This window comes from Eptesicus fuscus, chromosome 19 (genome assembly GCF_027574615.1).
Source record: "Eptesicus fuscus isolate TK198812 chromosome 19, DD_ASM_mEF_20220401, whole genome shotgun sequence".
Classification (NCBI taxonomy): Eukaryota; Metazoa; Chordata; class Mammalia; order Chiroptera; family Vespertilionidae; genus Eptesicus; species Eptesicus fuscus.
In genome coordinates, this window is record NC_072491.1 from 35918791 (window position 1) to 35938627 (window position 19837).

The window sequence follows — 19837 nt, forward strand, 5'->3', positions numbered from 1 at the left end:
ACTTATGAATTAATGTTTCTAAAGATACCCACTAATCATTCATGAATAATTCTATTAAAAATATTTTTTTCTCAGATCTAATAGGAAGTCCTAAGACAACACCATGAGAAAGAATACATCAAATGTGGGAATTTGTCATATCATATATTAGACACCAGATTCTAATCTTGGGATTTTTTTCTAAGCTCACAAAGTATACATGCACTTGTCACTCATGGGAGGATGTTGCTCAAAATGGATATAAAAGGTTATAAAGAAAGATCAGAATAATAAAGGGGGGGGGCAGGGCAGGGGAGATGACAATTGTGATCCAGAATGTCCAGAGAAAATTGTGTGGGTCATTGAACAGTGATCGGGTCCATAGGTTTTTGTTTAAGCCACCCAAACAAGATTTACACTTTATTTTTTAGTTATTGAAACATAAGGCAGAATCTCCTGCTGCTCACTCTCAGGTAAGAGCTGTTACTAACGCTTCTACAGAGAAGCCCCAAGGCCTCTTCCTTTCTTACCAGAAGCTATATATAACAAATAGAACCCTGGTCTGGAGTCAGAAAACCACCCCTTGGCCTTAGGAAAGTCACTCAACTTCTCTGACCCCCAGTTTCCTCATCTGTTAAAATAGAGATGATAATGATGTTATATCATAAGTCTTTGTAATATTAAATGAGATAATATACATACAGAAGTCTAAGCTCCAGACTGGTGAGTTAGTAGTACTCAATGAGTTAATGTTAATGACTACTTTGCATTTTTTCCGCACCCTCACTCTTTCTCTTTGCTCCCACTCTTTTCCTTTGTTTTTCCCTCACCACAGAACCCAATTGTAATGATTACTTGTAAATATTTATTGAGCACCAATCAACCACCATTAAATAATAATTCAGAAGAGTCAATACACATGTAAAGATTTACTAAGCAATTATCAGAAGCAACAGGCTGAGAGACGCTGTGTACTTGGTCCCTGCCCAGTGGGTAAACAATCACGCAATGTAACAGTCTGGGGCAACACTGCCATTGAATTGTTGATGGTGGCTGACCTTCCTGGAGAGTAAACACCTGCAATGTTGGGTCCGAGGCTCCTGGGTAAATGCTTCTAGGAGTGGGAGGTGGAAGGGGGCTCATTTCCCGGCCTCCTAGAGTCCCTGAGCGCTGGGGAGCAGGCTCTGTGAACTCTGGGGCAACGACTCTCTCAGGGCTGTTTCTGAGAAGCGGGCATATCTAGAAGAAGGCTGTGTCCTACCAGAGATGTCCAGCTCAACTACAGCTAGACAGGGAGTTGCGAAAGCGGTTCATGAAACCCCCTCTCTGCTCTTTCCCTGCTCTTACCTTTGTCCTGGGCAGTCTGCTCCCCACTCTTACCACACTTTTAAAATTCTACTTAGTCCTTCTGAAATTCTTACAGTTTCCCAAAGGAGCCTTGTTTTCTCAGCTTCATTTATTAATGACAGAGGAAGCAGCTGTTTAATAATTTTCTTGACTTATCTCTTATTTATCAAGGCCCACCCAGCTCAGGTGCCACCTCTGGGCAGTCTTCCTTCATCCCCATCCTTACAAGGTGCCCATGTGTTCCCATGGCCTCAGTGCTCCTGGCCCTCATCAGTCAGTACATAACTGCGGCGACCTCCCACTCTCCTAGAAGTGCCTTGAGAGAAGAAGCCAGACTAAATAATCTCTGTGTCCTTACCTTAACACAGTACAGTGCCTGATGCTTAGAAAGTGCTTAGCAAATGTTGGTGGAACAAATCATTAAGATTCTCCACTGCTAGCCTCTCTGCTCTGTAAGTATGCTGTTGACTGCTCTCCCCCAAAAGTTCTTAAAATAGTGTTAAAAAGTGCACACTTTCACCTGTCTTCTTGGGTTGACTAGATTAATGCCTATTTGGCAATGGAAGTTTATAAGGAGACTTAAGTTCCTTGGAGGTAAGGGGTCTGTATATTTTATTTTTATTTTTAGGGTCCATGTATATTTTAAAAATTCACTAATGACTTTGACCTGTGGTTACTGCCACATCCTTTCTTTCTTTTTAAAAAAAAATGTATTTTTATTGATTTCAGAGAGGGAGTGGGAGAGAGAGAGAAATATTAATGATGAGAGAGAATCATTGATTGGCTGCCTCCTGCCTGCGCTGACTGGGAATTGAACTGTGACCTGGTTCATAGGTTGATGCTCAACCACTGACCCACGCTGGCCGAGTGCCACACTCTTCTTGTATGCTGCTTATAGAGAATACAGGTGCCCTGAACTACTTAGTGAAATGGTATAATTTTTAAATTACTAAAAATGACCATATATTATCCCACATTTTTGTCAGATGAAATAAAAGAGATATTCTGGGAGAGAAAAACACACACAAAAACTCCACCCCAAAAGGAAAACTAACCATTGATTTATTCACATACGAGTACTCTCTACCCTTCAACAAGGGAGAACCACCTTTTTTAAAAAAGAGTGTAGACTGCCAAATGTTTCTTTTTTCTTTCCTGAGATAATATGTCCAGATATCACATGCCACATTGCTAGAGGCAGCAATTACAGAAGATGAGTAGGATACAGAATCAGAAATTAATCCAACAAAAGAATATTCACTGGGCATCAGTGGCTTCTCCATTTGACTTCCGAGAAAGGGAGTCCTTGCTGAGTAATAGAAATGGTTTATTGAACACAAAACACTTCCTCTCAAATATGGCTCTACGATGTCCCTTAATTTTCTTCAAAATAAACTCATCCACTTACCTGTGCTTTAGGGTGCCCTTGGCATTGATGACTGGCCTTCCATGCATGACAACAGGTAGATCTGAGGGATTCCAAGTCTGACCTTCTTTCCAGCAATATCATCACCTAGGATTTGTCAAATAAAATGGAGGAGAAAGACTTTAAAAGCTTGAATTTTCTGGGAAAACTTCAAATATGAGCATAAAAAATGCAATGAAAACAGAGCTGTTCAAATGCTTCTTGCATCCCCTGAGACATGTCCAAGAAGATGTCCTAAAAATCCTATATAATAAAAGCCCAGCCACTGAAACAGTGGAACGACCAGAATGACCACAAAGACCAGAACGACCATGGCCCCTTGCCCTGGCCGGCCTGCCCCCCAGCGGGGACCCCCACCTCGATCGGGGCCCCCATCAGGGCAGGCTGGCCGGCCCCCACCTGTGCACTGGGCCTCTATCTATAATAATAAAAGGGTAATATGCTAATTAGACCAAACATCTTCCGGATGTCATTCTGGATGTCCTTCCTGACAAAGCCGGGGCCTGGGAGAAGCCAGCCAGGGTCCTGAGTGCCTGCAGGCAGCCGGAGGAGGGAAGCAGCCTGGGTCCCGGGTGCCTGTCAGTGGCCAGAGGAGGGAAGCCCAGGTCCCGGGTGCCAGAGGGAAGCCAGTGCCGGCAGCTGGGGGAAGGAAGGCCTACTCTTGCACGAATTTTCGTGCATCGGGCTCCAGTAGAAATATAAAACCCTGCTCCACCACCACTCCAGCCCAACCCACCAAAGGTTCCTGAACCCGCAAAATGAGATCACTGATTCAGGCTAGCAGTTCAAAGTGTAAAGCCTCATTCACACGTGAGGAATTCACACCTTTCTCCTTCCCCTTGGACTCTGCGTCTCAGAGGAGGCATGCACGGTGTGGATGTGCAAATGAAAGCTCAGAGAAGTCACTCTTTGGGGTCCGGTGGCGCATCCAGGTGGAGACAAACTGATCACCAACAGCCAAGCACCAGACTCTGTCCCTTCCTCATCCCGCGGCCTCAGCTCCAGACAGGCACTCCCCGTGGCAGGATACAAGGAGAGCCCCTTCTTGAATCTTCACAGAGACGAGACGGGAAAGCTCAGGAGGCCAAGATAATAGAAACCTAAGGACCCAAAAGCTGGGGCCCATGCCGCCAGGGCCCGCTCAGCACAAGGCCAAGGGGAGCTCGGACCAAGTTCTGGTCCAATTCCTAACCTGGTCGCAACCTGCCATCCTGGGGCCGCAGCATGCGCTGGAGTGTGTAATCGTGGGTGGCACTCTGGAGGCGGAGGGCTCACCCTAACCCCTGGGCACCAGGGACTCTCCACCTGTGCGCCCTTCCCCCAGGCACTCAGCCCCAACTGTGCCAGCAAAGCCCCTTTGCTGGGGTGGGATCGCAGGGGGAAGGCCGGGGGAGGGGTGGCTGGCCCGGGGCCTCTGCTGTGGCTGTTTGCACACATGTAATTAGCTCTAATTATCCAGGACTTTCAGTTCGCTGACTCCGGGCCTAGGAGCTGCACCCGGGGTGAGCCCTCTCACCGGGCTGGGAAGCTCTATCCCTGTCCACAGCACCCTGTGTCGTGTGTCTGTCTTGCCCTGTGCATCTCTCTCCCTGTTCCTTGCCCCCTGATCCTGTTTACTCATTTCCCATGTCTCGCTGGGCCTTTTGTCTCTGCCTCTTATCGGCTCTCTGCCTGTGGAGAACACCCCTGCCGAAGAACACACACCAACAGAATCCGCCTTTTCAATAAAAAACCGACAAGTGGGAAACAGAGTGAATTAAAAAGCATTAACTTAAAAACAATCCATGTGTCTGAAAATGCGTTCCAAAAGGCAGCACTTCGGCAGGGGTGGCAGGGGCGGGGCATGTTAACCACATGTTCTGGAGCCTCAGACACAAAGTGTAGGGGGCTCAGCGCCTCGCTATGGACCCCTCCCACTAGCCACCTGGGATGGCAGGGTCTGGGGAAGGGACTTATGGTCTATACTCACCCTCGCGGACCCCCACCTGATTCCGTAGACCCTTTCCCCTGTTCTGGCATCTGCTGGTCCCTCTTACTCCACCAGTACCTCCAAACCTTCCTATGCTGACCCCAACTCTCCTTCTGCACCAGCCCTCCACTCCCACACAGATTTCACCCTCTCCCTCCCCCACCCCCCAGTCTGCTACCCCATACTTCTTCCTGCCCTGCCCTGTCCCACCTCCATTCTTCCCTCCTGCCCCAGACCACCCATCAACCCTGACTCCAGGAGAAATGGTTAGAACAAAGCTTTCCTTAGAAGAAGAGACTCTCCAGGGAGCTGCATGCAGAAAGGCGCTCCCAGTCCTATACCTGCAACTGCGCTGCCTGCCAGATGCCAATCAGAAACTGTGTCTCTGGAGACAGAGGGTAGCAGAAGGAGGCTTCTGTCCTTTGAAGCCCCTCATCAGGAGGAAACTCTCCCCCCGCCCAAAAAAAAAAAAAAGTTCACCCTGCTGCCTCCCTTATCACTTTCAGCAACCCTTCTTTGCCCCTTTCCCTGATCTCTGGGTCAGTTTTGACCTAATTAATTAGATTTTTATTAGGCCTGGTTTATTACCAGACAAGATCTATTCCATTACTGTTACACAAGAATGGAGGTGGGGCAGAGCAGGGCAGGAAGAAGTATGGGGTAGCAGACTGGGGAGTAGGGGAGGGAGAGGGTGAAATCTGTGTGGGGGTGGAGGGCTGGTGCAGAAGGAGAGTTGGAAGGTTTGGAGGTACCCGGGGTGAACACTTTTAAAGAGGGTTTTAAAAAATGCTAGTTATGATGATGATGACCAGGAAACAAAAATATGCAAATCGACTGAATAGCAGAACAACTAGAATGACTGCTCAACCAGTAACTATGAGGTGCACTGACCACCTCTTGGTCCCTCCCCCTGGCCGGCAGGCTCTGATCCCCCGATGGTGAACGGGGAACCAGGGTTGGGTGGCAGTGGGGAAGCTGGGTTGGCTGCTGGCAGCCGGGGAAGATGGCCCTGATCACAGGCCAGGCCTAGGGACTGTACCCACGCATGAATTTCATGCGCCGGGCCTCTAGTGTCACCATAAAGAGAGAGGACATTATCACTATCAGCAAAGAAACTTCCAAAGTACAAGAAGAGCTTTGACCAGCTAGAAGGTGGTATGATTGTTGTGAAAAAAGATAAGGGCTTTGTAGTAACAGACCAGGTTCAACTCCTGCTCCCTCACTTTGTAGCTGTGTGACTTTGGGCAAATCACTTAATTTTGTGAAGCCTATCTTTCCAACTTTTATTTGGATTTCTGACAGCCTCATGATTTTATTGCTCATTCATTAAAGTAATTAATAAATGCTTATTTATTAAGCAATTACTAGAAACTAGATACCATCCTGGGTACTAGAAATTCAACAATAAGGTACAGTGGTTTCCCTCAAAGATTTATTTCATTGTCTAGGAGCAGAGATAGTTGAATAAATAAAATAATTGCAGTGCATTGTGATAATTGCTTTGATACTGGTAAGTTCAAGGTAGTATGAAGGAGAAAGTGATCAGGTCCACTTAAGACAATCAAGGAAGGCTTTGAAGAAAAGATAAAGTTTAGGCATGATTTAAAATGTGTTTTTATTGGCTTTTAGAGAGAGGAAGGAAGAGGGAAAGAGAGAGAGAGAAACATTGATCTGCTGGGCCTCCTGCACACCCCCTACTTGGGATCGGCTCGCAACCTGAGCATATGCCCTGACCAGGAATCAAACTGGCGACCTCTTGGTGCATGGTCCATTGCTCAACCAATTGAGCCACACAGGTTGAGCTTAAGCATCATTTAAATGTTTAACAGACAAGCAGAGGTGGTGAATGAAAAGATGCGCAAAAAACAACAACAACCAGAATGTTCAATGGCATGACATGGAAATTAGCTACTTCAAGAGTTCAGACACATCAAGTGGCTCAGCATGTCATTTTGAATGAACACATAGACCATGGCAATACTTCTTAAGACTCCCATCTCTTTCCCATTTCCCTCTCATCACAAACTGCTCCTCCAGTCTTCCTACCCATCCTGAAAAGCCTGCCCCCAATTTTAGCCTCCACATCTTCTGCTCCTATCTCCTTTTCACTTCCTCCTTATTCTACATCATAATGTGGATGAAAAAGAGGTCACATACTAAACCTGACTAGCTCAGGGAAGCCCATACAAATTTAGAGACCTAAAGTGACCACATAGGATGGTCTGAAATGAAAACTTCCTAACTAAAAGTGAGTCCTGGCAGGTAGTCATGTCCTAGGCCACTATCTTCCTTGACAAAGGTCAATATTTACCTTCACTGAGCCTGTCTATTGTCTTTTTGCATCCATAATAGCTTACCTTTGGAATGTTAGGGTAATTTCAGGCCATAATTTCCCACCAGAGCAGAAGACCACAGAACCCCTCATTGTTATTGTTATTATTATTGTGTTGTTAACTATCCTATCCCCACCTATGTAAAAGAAGTACGTGCCTATTCATTTTACTTTTGATCCAATCCCAGAGATTTCCTAGCTTTGCTTTCTCCCACCTTCCTAATCTATCACCAATAGATTTCATGTAACCCCCCTTACACCTCCTCCTTTAATTCTAATGTACAAAATAAGGTGCAAAACTACCATTCGCTGGGGCATTTTCTCAATCAGTTGAGATGTTGCTTCCCAGGATTTGTCATCAGTTTGGCTCAGATAAACTCATAAAAATTATCTACAAGTTTGGATGTTTTCTTACATTGACAATAAAATCCCCAAAGATAAGTCTGGAAGCAGGAAGAGGATTCTCTGGAGGGTGAAGGGGGAGAAGAAATGAAACCTGCAGTCAGGATCCTTTTAGAGGCCAGGCGGAAGGGAAAGGTTGGAAAGACTCATGTATTAATAATTGTGTTTTTGTTACAGTAGACTCAAAAGCCAGGCAGATCATCTAAATAAGTCATGCGTGCAAAGAGGGTTAGCAGAAAGTACAGATCCTTGTTCCAGGGAGTGAGATGGAAACAAAACAAGAAAAGAAGGTTCTAAGTAGTGGGTGAAACGTTGCCTAGAGAAGTTCCCTGGGCTGCAGGGAACCACTGCGCAACCTGTATAGGTTCTAGTGCTCTCTGGCACAGGGAGAAATGAGCCATTAAAGGTTCTGGTAAGGCATGGACACCATTGGAAGAAGGTATAGAGTGAGAAGAAAACAAGAGTCAGAAGCGTAGGTAGAAGGTCAAAGGAGAAAGTTAATGAAGGATTCTGATGAGACTCTGCCAGGAAGTGGAAGAGAGCCAGGTGTGTGTGATGTCCTGGAAATCAGGAGGCATTTTTCAAGGAGATAGTGTCAAATGTCCCGTAATCATCAAATTGATAAAGAATAAAAAGTATCCATTGAGTTTGGTAATTAGGAGATCACTGGTAATTTTAACAAAAGCATCTTTAGCGATAGGGGCAAAAGCAAACTGCAATGTGCTCATAGAAAGTACCTCTCTCAGATGGGTTGTGAATATTAAATGAAGTAGTGTATTACCATATGGGAAGCACCTGAGGCAGTGCCAGGAACACTTTTAAAGAGGGTTTTTAAAAACGCTAGTTATTATGATGATGACTTGGCAAACACAGGTTGAGTCTACATCTAGTTGACTCCCTGGCCTGACGCTTCAACCAACAACTTGGTCAAGAACTGTAGTTACTGTTCTGAGTTCTATCACAAAATTCAATGTGACCTTGAAGCCACAGCCTCTAAGTGCCCTTGTTTCCTTTTTGTGAAATGACAGGCTATGCACCAAATGATTTTTTTAATAATCTTTCCCAGCTCTGATGATCTCTGGGTCAGTTTTGACTTAATTAATTAGATTTTTATTAGGCCTGGTTTATTTCCTCCAGCCACCAGACAAGATCTATTCCATTCCTGGTACATTCGAAGCTGCTCCTACACAAATGGCCCTGTAATGACTGAGTGGTTTATGGTCTGAGAATGCAACCTAAGTTTAATATTAACCTGAGCAAAGCATTCCTGTTATTTAAGTCAGTAGTTATAGAGCTTCTGCTCTGTCCCAGGCTACAGGCCATGGGGAATATAAAAAAGCATTATATCCGATCCTTGCCCTGAGGGAGACATCTAAAAATCCAGATACTACTATAAGGGATTATATAATGAAGTCTAAGTACTACAGGAGTTGAAAGAAAGGGGACAATAAGAACATTTGAAGCAAGAGATGAGAAAGAAGCTAAATCTTCAGCTCTTGCTATTTGTCATGAATTCCACAATTAAATGGGTGAGATCTGGGGCGCTATCTAAAATGCTGCTTGTCTTTGTTGGCACAGATGATGGAAAAGCAGATGCTCATAACTGCAGACTTTCCTTCCTATTCTCCCTGGGGTGTTCTTGCAAGGATGAATGGACAACAGGTGTACCACCTTGCACACATTTACCCATGTATACCTGCAGACAGCATGACAATCCCCATCATCCATACATTTGGGGACTTCCCACAGAAGATTTAATTCCTTCAAGGTGAGGTTCCTGCTTCTCTTGTCCATTGCATAAATATTTATGAAATAAATCAAAGAAATCATCTCCATCCAGAATATAGGAGAAATAAAAGAAGTTTCCTTAACTGAAACTTTCAATGGCATTAAAACCTTAAAAATAGTGATGCTTATACTTTGGAAATTCTTTGATTTTCAATGTCAGCCCAATCTGACTCCCTGATCTCACTCTCTGCAGAATGCTGCTTAAGCCTCACTGGCAGGGCTTCTTATCCAAAGAGCCATTGATAGAACCACTGCCAAAAACTGCTGGAGCTGGACAAAAAAAACAGTGGGTGTGGGTAGAAGAAAAGTTATGCTTGAATGACAAGCAAACACCAGAAGAATTAATCTTACAAGCTCACCTTTGAGATCAGATAAAGACAGCTTTATTTTTTAAAGACAATATTCATTTCTATCAGTTCAATAAACTGCTCTTAGCAACACTGATAGTCATCTGTAATGGGCAGAAACTAAGAAGCCCTCTTAACAGTAAAATTTAAATTGTTTACTTATCTTACTTCAATTTATTGCCTCTTTCATGATGGTCTTTTGCTAAATGAGTCTAAAAAAATACTTGGTTATGTGTGTAAACAAGCCAGAAATTCTCAAGACTGTGGTCTAATGAAAGCAAATAAACAGGGTTTACAAAATAATTCAGTACACTGAAAGAGGCAGTGTTTGGGACATAAATTTAGATGTCTATAAACAAGAAGTTAATAATCATAAGTCAAAATTCATAAGGATCACTATAAAGACTAGAAGTGGAAAAATATCCTCCAGATTCAGAAACATCTCCTAGTCAATTGCAAAAAATAATTCTGTCCATGAATTATTATCATTTACTAGAGGCCTAATGCATGAAATTCGTGCACTGGGCTGGGGGGAGGGGGGGAGCCGTCCCTCAGCCCAGCCTGCACCCTCTCCAATCTGGGACATCCCTCTCATAATCTGGGACTTCTGGCTCCCAACCTCGTTTGCCTGCCTGCCTGATTGCCCCTAACCGCTTCTGCCTGCCAGCCTGATCACCCGCTAACCACTCCCCTGCCAGCTTGATTGACGCCTAACTGCTCCCCTGCTGGCCCGGTCACCCCTAACTGCCCTCCCCTGCAGACCTGGTCCTCCCCCAACTTCCCTCCTCTGCTGGCCTGGTGACCCCTAACTGCCCTCCCCTGCAGACCTGGTCCCCCCCCAACTGCCCTCCCCAGCTGGCCTGGTTGCTCCTAACTGTCCTCCCCTGCTGGCCTGGTCACCCCTAACTGCCCTCCCCTGCATGCCTGGTCCCCCCCAACTGCCCTCCCTCCCTTGCAGGCCCAGTTGCCCCCAATTGCCCTCCCCTGCAGGCCTGATCACCCCCAACTGCCCTCCCCTGCTGGCCCAGTCACCCAACTGCCCTCCCCTGCAGGCCTCGTTGCCCCTAACTGCCCTCCCCTTCTGGCCATCTTGTGGTGGCCATCTTGTGACCACATGGGGGTGGCCATCTTGTGCAAGGGCGTGACAGTCAATTTGTATATTACCTCTTTATTATATAGGATATTCCAACACGTTTTTGCAAATGTTTATTGAGATTCAACTATGTCCAATGAATAGTTCTCAAAACATATGCATCCAATCAATGCAATCAGACATTACACATTTATCAAGGACTGGGTAATGTAACAACAGTTGTTATTGCCTGTCCAGCCTCTATGTATTGCCCCTTCTTCTGTTAAGAACACCCGAATTTGCCTTTAGGCAGCCATTCTCCCCTACTCTACACTATGTGTTTCTATGGGACTAACACCACTCTTCTAGCTCCAAGGGAATTCAGGTGATCATGACCAGCTCAATTGTTCTATGACCACAGTGATTGATTTAGAGATGGGTATAAATAAAGACTAAAAAGGAGATTGGTTTGGTGGTATAAGCCAGACCAATGAGACTAAATTCTGTATTTTTGTTAGAAAAACTTGGGCAAGAGGAGCTCTCTTCCCACAGATTGCAAGCTGTAAGGGTGATGAACTCAGACCCTGTTTAGAAAGACACTAACACATAGAATGGAGAGTGAGACTAATTCTCAGAGAAGGTGCTGGGTATTTGCCCCCAGATCTTCCCTCTTCTACTCTCTACCTGCTGATTAAGAATGGACTCTAGTAACCTATTTTCTCCTCTGGCTTCCAGGTGGGAGTACTGTCATATCAGACACATCAGATTACTTATTTCCCAATCCCTTCCGTGGGGTCTCCTTCAGGCTGATTGTCTCTCTACTGAAGGCTACAGTTCCTGTCAGGGGACTGCTGCCACAACTCTCTGTCTTCAGGTTTCAATAACCACTCTTGCTTTGCTCCTTCATCATTGTAAGTAGCCTTCTTAAAAACCTAGTTACATGGCGTCATCCATTTCCTGCCAGGACCCTGACAGATAAATTGACTTGAGCTCTGGATCCAGACATGCTTAAGGATAGTGATACTTCTAACTTTTCAGTTACTTGAGCCAATAAATTCCCTTTTTCCTAAAGGCTGTTTGAACTTGGTTTTCTGCCACTTACAAGAGAGTTCTAATATAGTTTGTTAGGTTCTTTTGACCACATAGGCTTGCACAAGACACTCTTAAAAAGGAAGGGGCCCTATTATAAACTGAATTGGACCCCTCAAAGTCATATGTTGAAGTCCTAACCCTCCCAATATCTCAAAATGTTGATTATATTTGGAGATAGGGTCTTTAAAGAGGTAATTAGGTTAAAATGAGGTAATTAGCATGAAGCCTAATCCAATCTAACTACTATCTTTATAAAAAGAGATTAGGACACAGGCATGACAGTGGGAAGACATGGTGGGGACACAGGGAGAAGATGTTCAACTACGAGCCAGGAAGAAACCAACCCTGCCAATACCTTGATATCAGACTTCTAGCCTTCAGAATTGGGAGAAAATAAATTTCTGTTGTTTAAGCCACTTAGTCTGTGATACATTGTTGCAGGAGATACCTATAAACTAGAACTGGGAAAGATACTGCTAGAGGCCAATGACAGTCTCCAGCCTTCTGAGCCAGCCTGGTCTCTTAACTATGACATCTGTGTCTCTGTAAATTGGTTCCATTCACCTTTATTACTCACTGGCCAGTCCTACTATATTTCCCAATCCAAACTAATTGTCTTGGCTAACTACCATCGATACTATTGGGGTGAGACCTTTGCACCAACCCACCTTACGGGTTTCTGGCCAGCAATGGATAAGCTGCCTTTGGATCCTAGGCCTGGTCTGGTTCCACCAGTGGCTGTCAGGAATAGGAAACAATTACATGCTGGTTCTCTGCACAGAGTGGTGGGAGGGTCAGTTTCAGGGAGACAGAGAGGCTGGACACAGCTGGCACTTGACAAGCCCAGCCTTTGGTCTCCTGGGCTGTGGCAATAATAATTACATGGAAACCTCAATACCAACACATACTGCTCAGGTTTGGCTTCAATTTTTACGACTGTAGCCAATTCCTCATTTCAGTCACTCAGCACACTTTCTTGACCTTGAGTTTTATGAGAGATCCCAGAATCCTTACACGAACCACACTGTTTTGCTTGAGTAAGCTTGATGTATTTGTTACTTGAAAGCAAAACAAAACAAAAAAAGCCTTGATTAAAATCATTTCAATAGAGAACAGCAATTTTGTTCCAGAAAGAGGGATCTGTTTATGAGTAAACATGGCTTTTATGGACTTGTCCTAACAATGCTAACAGCTTGGTGATCATGCTAGCTCCCTGCACCTCTTCATGAACAATACAAGAAATGGAAGGAATGCTAAAGAAGGTCTTCCATCTCCCAGTAGTGCTGCCAGAGAATCTTAAGAAGGTACCTCAGGAGGTCATCTACTCCGCCTCAGACAGGAACTGTTTTCTTCTAGTTTCTGAAATCCTAAAGGAGTGAATTATATCCAATTTCCTGACTTCTTTTTCTTTACGTACTTCTCATACCACAGAGACAGGTTCTAGTGGCCGCAGGCCTTAGAGTTCACTATTTGTGGAGCTAATATCATATATCCGGTAGTTTGATTACCTTTCTGTCAGTAAGTTTGATTACCTTTCTGTCAGTAGTCATTTCCCTATTTGGGGAGGTCTGGCTTGGGGCAGGGATGCGTTGGCCTGGGGCAAGGGCAATCTTGTGAGGCCCTCGGGCTTTCAGGCTACTCTGCTGTCATATAGGCCTGTCCAGCAGAGTGTCCAGCCATTTCACTTGCATCCAGGAGCCTGGAGGTATGGGTCTGAGTGGGTGGGGGAAGCTTGACCCTTTACTGAATTTGAATATTTGGAGGCAAAAGGGGACACACATAGAAAGCCACCTTTTATTTACTAGAGGCAAAGTATAAAAGCACTGAAAGATTTAAGTCAAGAGAGCCACGAGATCTAATTTTCACCCCAGAGAGAACATTCTAGGTCAGTTTGAAGGAGAATATAGCTTAGAGGTGGGCAGGCTAGAGGTAGAGCCAGGCTCGAAAGCTGGTGCAGGAAGTCAAGCTAGAGGTGAAGATGACCTGAAGGAACTGGAACTAGTAGGGATGAGGAGAAGAGGGCACTGAGAAAAATGTAGGGGCTACAGGCGAGGTTAGGGCCTGGTGTCCAGTACCCCAGGAGGAGCAGTGCAAAGGTACATCTGGCTTTGATACTGAGGAATGAGATGGGATGGTCAGGACCGTGCCCAAACAATTCTGCCTTCAGTTCTTCACTCTGCCCAAGGCTAGGAAAGTACTTGGGAGACCTATCAGGTCATTGTAAATTCCTTAAAAAAAGGCAAGAGGATCATTCCCCATAGAAGAAAGTGGTGAAAGAGAACTCTCATCTGCAGCAGAGGTAGCAGGGCCAGAAGGAGAAATACCTGGAGCTGGACACAACTGGTGAAGAGCAAGACAGCAGCCCACAGGGAGTGCTGAGGAGCATTCAGGAGTGAAGCTGAAAAGTCTTTGCACACCCTCAGAAATTAGGTATTGACGAAACTCAGCCCTGCTGTTTTTTTTGTTTTGTTTTGTTTTGTTTTTAGGGTAAGGAGCTACTTAAGGGAGATGAAAGGAAGGATTAGAACTGTGAGTGGCAGCATAGTTTTAAAAAATTTTCCCTAACCATATTTGCATCCTTCCCTTCCTACGCCCCCTACATTTTAGTGACCATCTGAATGACAAATAATGAAGGCCAGCCTTTTCTAAGGTGAGGTAGATTATAGTATTTGCTCTAGACCCTCCACTGACTGGGTCTGACTGTGTGACTGGCTTTGGCCAATAAAATGTGAGCAAAAGCTTAAATTGTGCTTGTGCGATTTGGCCTGGCCTTTTGCATTCCTGCCCTCTGCCCTAAAAAGAGCCTTCTCCATCCACCTGGGCCCTGCCTGGAATGAGAGCAGAGAAACAGAACTGAACCACCTGCAGGCTGCAGCAGAGTCACTGTGGGCAGCCGCAGGCCCATGGGCAAGATGTCTTTGTTTTATTGGTCACCGAGATTTGGTTGTTGTTTATTACACAGCATTAGTGAAGCAAAAGCTGACTAACAGGAATTGGTTCCTAAAAAATGTGGTGCTGCTGTGATTGAAACTTAAAATATGTGTCCTTGGTCTTGGAACTGAATAGCAGGAAACAAGAAAGTGTTGGAGATTAGGAAAATGATGATCCATGCTCTGTAGTAACAGATATTTGGTAAAACTGTCATCTGTGATAATTTGAAGACAAAAATATATGTAATAAGGTATGATTCTGGTGACGAGATTTCAAGACAGACAGTTACCAGCATGAGTTGGCTACTGATTTTGTTACAGTTTTTCAGAAAACAACTGGCCTGCTTGCAGGCAGGGATGAAAGAGTAAAGAATGACTCCAGAAATTCTGGGACTTGCAAATTTGAAAAATAAAACTGTTTCTCATCTTTAAATAGAAAAAGAAGAAATTAAGAAATGCTTAAGGCCGCAAGAGCTGGTTCAGATGCTAAATAAGATGTGGTCTTAGGACAAAGATCAAATAAAAATTGGCACCATATTCTTTGGTAAACCTTTGAAAGGATTAAAGTGGCACCCAGTATATTTTTTAATCTGGACAAAATGGCACATGAAAGAAAAAAAAAAAAGAGAGAGAGCGAGAGGACTAGGTTCTACAAAGCCTGATAAGCTCTAACTACTTGTAATTAAGTTTAGAGAGAGAGGGAGACATGACTTAAAAATCATTGTGGATTTGGTTCTTGTCTCGTCTAATTGAATCACAAAGTTTTAAAAAAATCATTTTAAAGATAAATTTAAATTATAAAGTACCCTGGTCTGAAATAAAAGAGACTGTGACTTTTTTTTCCCCCTAAATGAGTCTGTGACTCTTTGTGCCATAAAAAAATGATCTTAGGATAATAATAATGTATCAATATTGTTCATGAATTGTGACAAATGTACCACACTAATTTAATGTTTTTAATAAGGGAAACCAGCTATTGGGTATATGAGAACACTTGAACTATCTTAGCAACTTTTGTGTAAACCTAAAATTATTCTTAATCAAAATTTTGTTTAAACAAAGAAAAAAACCTTAGCATCCTCAATATTCTGCCATCAGTAGCAGGATGAGAAAGCTGCTCACTGCTAGGGAGAACATATTCTCCTTCAGATATGGCCAGAAAGAATCATGGAAAATTATCTCGAGATCAATCAAAGGACTTGTATGCATGCATATAAACCTAACCAGTGGTCACGGACAACAGGGGGGTGGGGGCATACGTGGAGAGGGGTTTGGGATGAGAATGGGAGGATGAGGACAATTATCTTGCATAATCAAAAAAGAAATAAAAAAAAAAGAAAATTATCTCTCAGAAGGTGAAGCTAAGGGCCATGAGAACAATGGTAAGAAGATGTATTCCCAGGGAGCAGAACTAGAGCCTGACCTAGGGAATCTACCTCGAGGTTGGGGATTTGGCAATATTTGCCCAGGTAGATTTCAGAATTTCTACAGACCAGTGACTACTTCCCCTGCTGCAATGGACCATTTATTTTTGTTATCGCTGGTCTACTAAGGTTTGTTGAGTGGGGAATATTCAGCAAGAACTCATTTCTGTCTTCCCTTCCTCACCTATATGAAGAGTTTCTTACTCTCTCCATGGATGGTGGGGCTGGCCATATGAGTTGTCTTGGACAATGAATGTGAGCAAAAGCTTTGAATGTGCTTGCACCATTTGACTTGACCTCTCAGGCTTTTGCATTCCCACCCTCTCCCTAAAGTAGAGTTTGGCCCAGGAGCCACTGTTCTTTCAACCTGGGTCCCAGAATGAAAGAATCATGGAACGTTCCTGAAACTGACCACAGCTAGGAGAAGGGCTGCTGCAGTTGCCCAGTCAACCTATAGGTAAGATGTAAATGTTTTGTTATTGCAAACCATTGAGAATTTTTTGATACACAGCAAAAGCTCATTAATACATCTGGCAAAATTTCCCAAGGAACCGAGGAATGACACTGGATGGGATTTGAGGTGAGGGGAGGGGGAAGGAGAAAGTGCCAGGGCCCCTCCAAATAGTGATTCGCTCTATCTCCAAAATCAGGTTAGAGTATTTCAAACATCACATTCACAAGAGATACTAGAAATGTTCTCCAATGAATACAGTACAGAATGTTATATAAACTTCAATAGTTTGTGATACTATTAAAACACACACAATTATAGTCCCAAACAAAGGCCTGTAATAAACTCCTTGGGGATGAGATTAAGATATGAAATACTAATGAATATTAGAACCTCTTAGATCATTTTAATGCAGAATACACAAATCTTAATGACACAATCTCAACTATGCTTTTCTAATAAATATTTTGAAGGCAATTATTAAAACAGATATCCAAGACAAAAATTAACTTCTATATTTATAGAAAAAGATTAAAATATAACTTGTTTATTTTTTGAGCCATAAGTTTGCACCTTGTTAAGACATACATAGGTAGAATCAAATTTCTTTTATAGAAAACTTATTTGAGTCCACCAACAATGGCTTAATACTAATATATTTATTTTTCTCTGATATAAACTTTATTATGTAATTTCATGCTAAGCAATATTTGATACAGCAAATTACCAACATAACAAAATAATTCAGACTTACCTACAGAGTTTAAGGGGAACAGACCCATGTTCAATGACTGAAAACTATTTTAACAGGTTTTACTTTTATCTGAAAGACATTTTGAAAATGACATTTATTTTTTCACTTTTCCTGGCATTAACTAGGGACAATCTTGCCACAGTCTACTTTACAAAGCTACAAGGAAGGAATACTCAACTTGATGTTCATGTGAAATATAATTACCCGCTTTTCTTCCTTTACAACATGTACTCCATAGACAGGATGACAAGCCAAGAAGTACATAATACACTGCCTGTCATTAATAATAAGTATGCTCTTTAGAAATTTATTTCACAATAACACTTACTGAAACTATCCTTTGCTTGCTTTTGTGACTATTATAAATATCATAGCACCTCAATAAGTATTGCCTATTTCAAATCAAAGATAGAAATAGAAATTTATTGAATGAATGGACCAGGTACAATCATAAATAAGAATTGTAAATTTTTTTAAATAAGAATTTTTAATATGTTTTTTATTGATTTTTTTTTTTTGAGAGGGTGAGAAAGGGAGAGGAAGAGAGAAAAATATCAATGTGAGGAGAAATATTGACCAGTTGCCTCTTGCACGCTCCCCAGCCAGGCTCAAACCTGCAACCTGGGCAGGGCCCTGACTGGGAATTGAACCTGTGACCTTCTGGTGCATAGGATCTTTTGGTGAATGGAACAACCGACTGAGCCACACTGGCCAGGGCAGTATTGTAAATTTTAACATGTATAAAGTTTCATCTCTGCCCATGACCCTTAGGTGGTTATCCTGGTAGGCTCAGGGTTTCTATGCCAGGAGTGTAGACAGATGTAGGGCATCCATCTTGCCCTAAAGAAATATCACACATCCTTCAAGGCTTTGCACAAAGGTCACCTGCTGAATGAAGTCTTTCTTGAGTCTCCCAAGCATAAGTGATCTCTTCCTCCTTTAAATCCATAGAGCTAATAGTCAAAAGCACTGTACAGATGAGGAAACTGGGGAGGATTTGTATTCAGAATTTAACTCCAGAAATGGTTAAGACTTGGTTTGCATTTGAATTGTATATTGAACTCAGTTGGGAGTTCCTTCAGGTAGAGAAAAAATGCCGAGGGGAACCATCCCAAAGTGAAAGGGAAGGTAATCAGGGATAGCATAGTAGAAATAAAAAGTTGAGAGTTCAGTGGTTTCAAGAAAACATGCTGATTACACAGATCTCATGAGGAGGGGAAACTGTTAAAACCTTGTATCTTTATGATTCCCAAGCCCAGGTAAGCCAGAAACATAGCTGGGGGGTAACCAGGAGTCCAGGCCCATCTGACTCTGAGTTGCACATACTCTGTTTCCAGAGGTCCTGGCAATGGCATTAGAATGAGAAAAGTCACATGATAATACTGCAAACAGTCTCTTAGGCAGGGATGCGAGTAGTTTGTCTACTAGCTATAGCTCTGAAAGAAGTCCTGAGAGCATTTGGGAGTGATGCCATGAAGGGGTTATAATATACTATCAAGTCTGGGCACTTTGGATCCTCCTTGTCTTGCTTTGGAGGTAGGCACTGTGGCTTGAAAGAAAATGTAGTACATTGTTCTTTCCAATAGCTTAGCTTGGAAAAGGAGGAAAGAGAACTGAAAGTAGCTGTATTGGCAGAAGGGTCTGGGGTTAAAGGAGGTTTTGTATTTTTATAAATAGAAAGGACTTGAGACTGTTTTAATTCTGAGAAGAGATGCTATTGTAGAAATTAGCTAAAGTGAATGGTTAAAAGAGAAAGTTCCTTAAACTAGCAGTATTGAGTGGGGCTCAGGGCAGAAAGGGAGGTGTTAGCTGAAGGAAGGCATTAAGAGAGGGCATGGATGTGGATGCATTCAGAGTGCTGTGGGGTTGAAGTTGGGAGAGGTAGTATTTAATAACTTCAGAGTTTTTTGCAGAGGAGATAAGGCTCCCTGCTAAGAGTGAGAGAGAAATAGGAAAGAGAGAGGGCTTCAGGAGACTGGAGAAAGTTTATGGAATGTACAGTGGACAATGGGACATCTGCCTTGTGTTGGGGGCACAGTGGAGGTTGGAGACCATTTGTAGTAGAAGCAGTCTGAACGGTGCCGTGAGTTTCTTCAGCTGTGATAACTACTTGGGGTAAAGAAAGGGGAAAAGATCTATCCAGGGCTCAGCTGTTGCTGGGAGAGCTCAACAGGACAATGGAGTGAGGCATCTGAGGTGTGCCTGAGAGGGTGGCTGATAGGATGATGGCATCTTAGCTAAACAGGGGAAATTTGTATGGTCAACGGAATGCAGTCCTTTGTAAGGTTCAAAGAGCAGTTTAATAGGAAATGGTGGGTTTGGAAGGACAGGAAGAGATGGTCAGAACAACTGGAATTAAACATTTTAGAACTGGATGATATGATAAGACCTGATGGATCTGGAGTCAGCAAAATTAAGTTGAAGAACTGTAAAGTTATCGGACTGGATCACCCATAAGATCATGAAAACCACCTGTGACAATGGTAGGCAATAAGGTGTTAAGGATGACTTTTCCTTAATTTTA

At 43.3% G+C, this 19837-nt stretch overlaps 1 protein-coding gene across 1 annotated transcript in view; it reads right to left on the reverse strand.

Moving 5' to 3' along the window:
- Positions 1-2551: 2551 nt before the first annotated feature.
- CRH (corticotropin releasing hormone) overlaps positions 2552-19837 on the reverse strand; it is a 339387-nt gene continuing 322101 nt past the window's right edge. The window contains exons 5-6 of the transcript XR_008554543.1: positions 2735-2839; positions 2552-2635 (exon numbers count right to left, since the gene is read on the reverse strand). The gene's annotated coding sequence lies outside the window, so the exon portion shown is untranslated. The remainder of the gene's footprint in view (positions 2636-2734; positions 2840-19837) is intronic.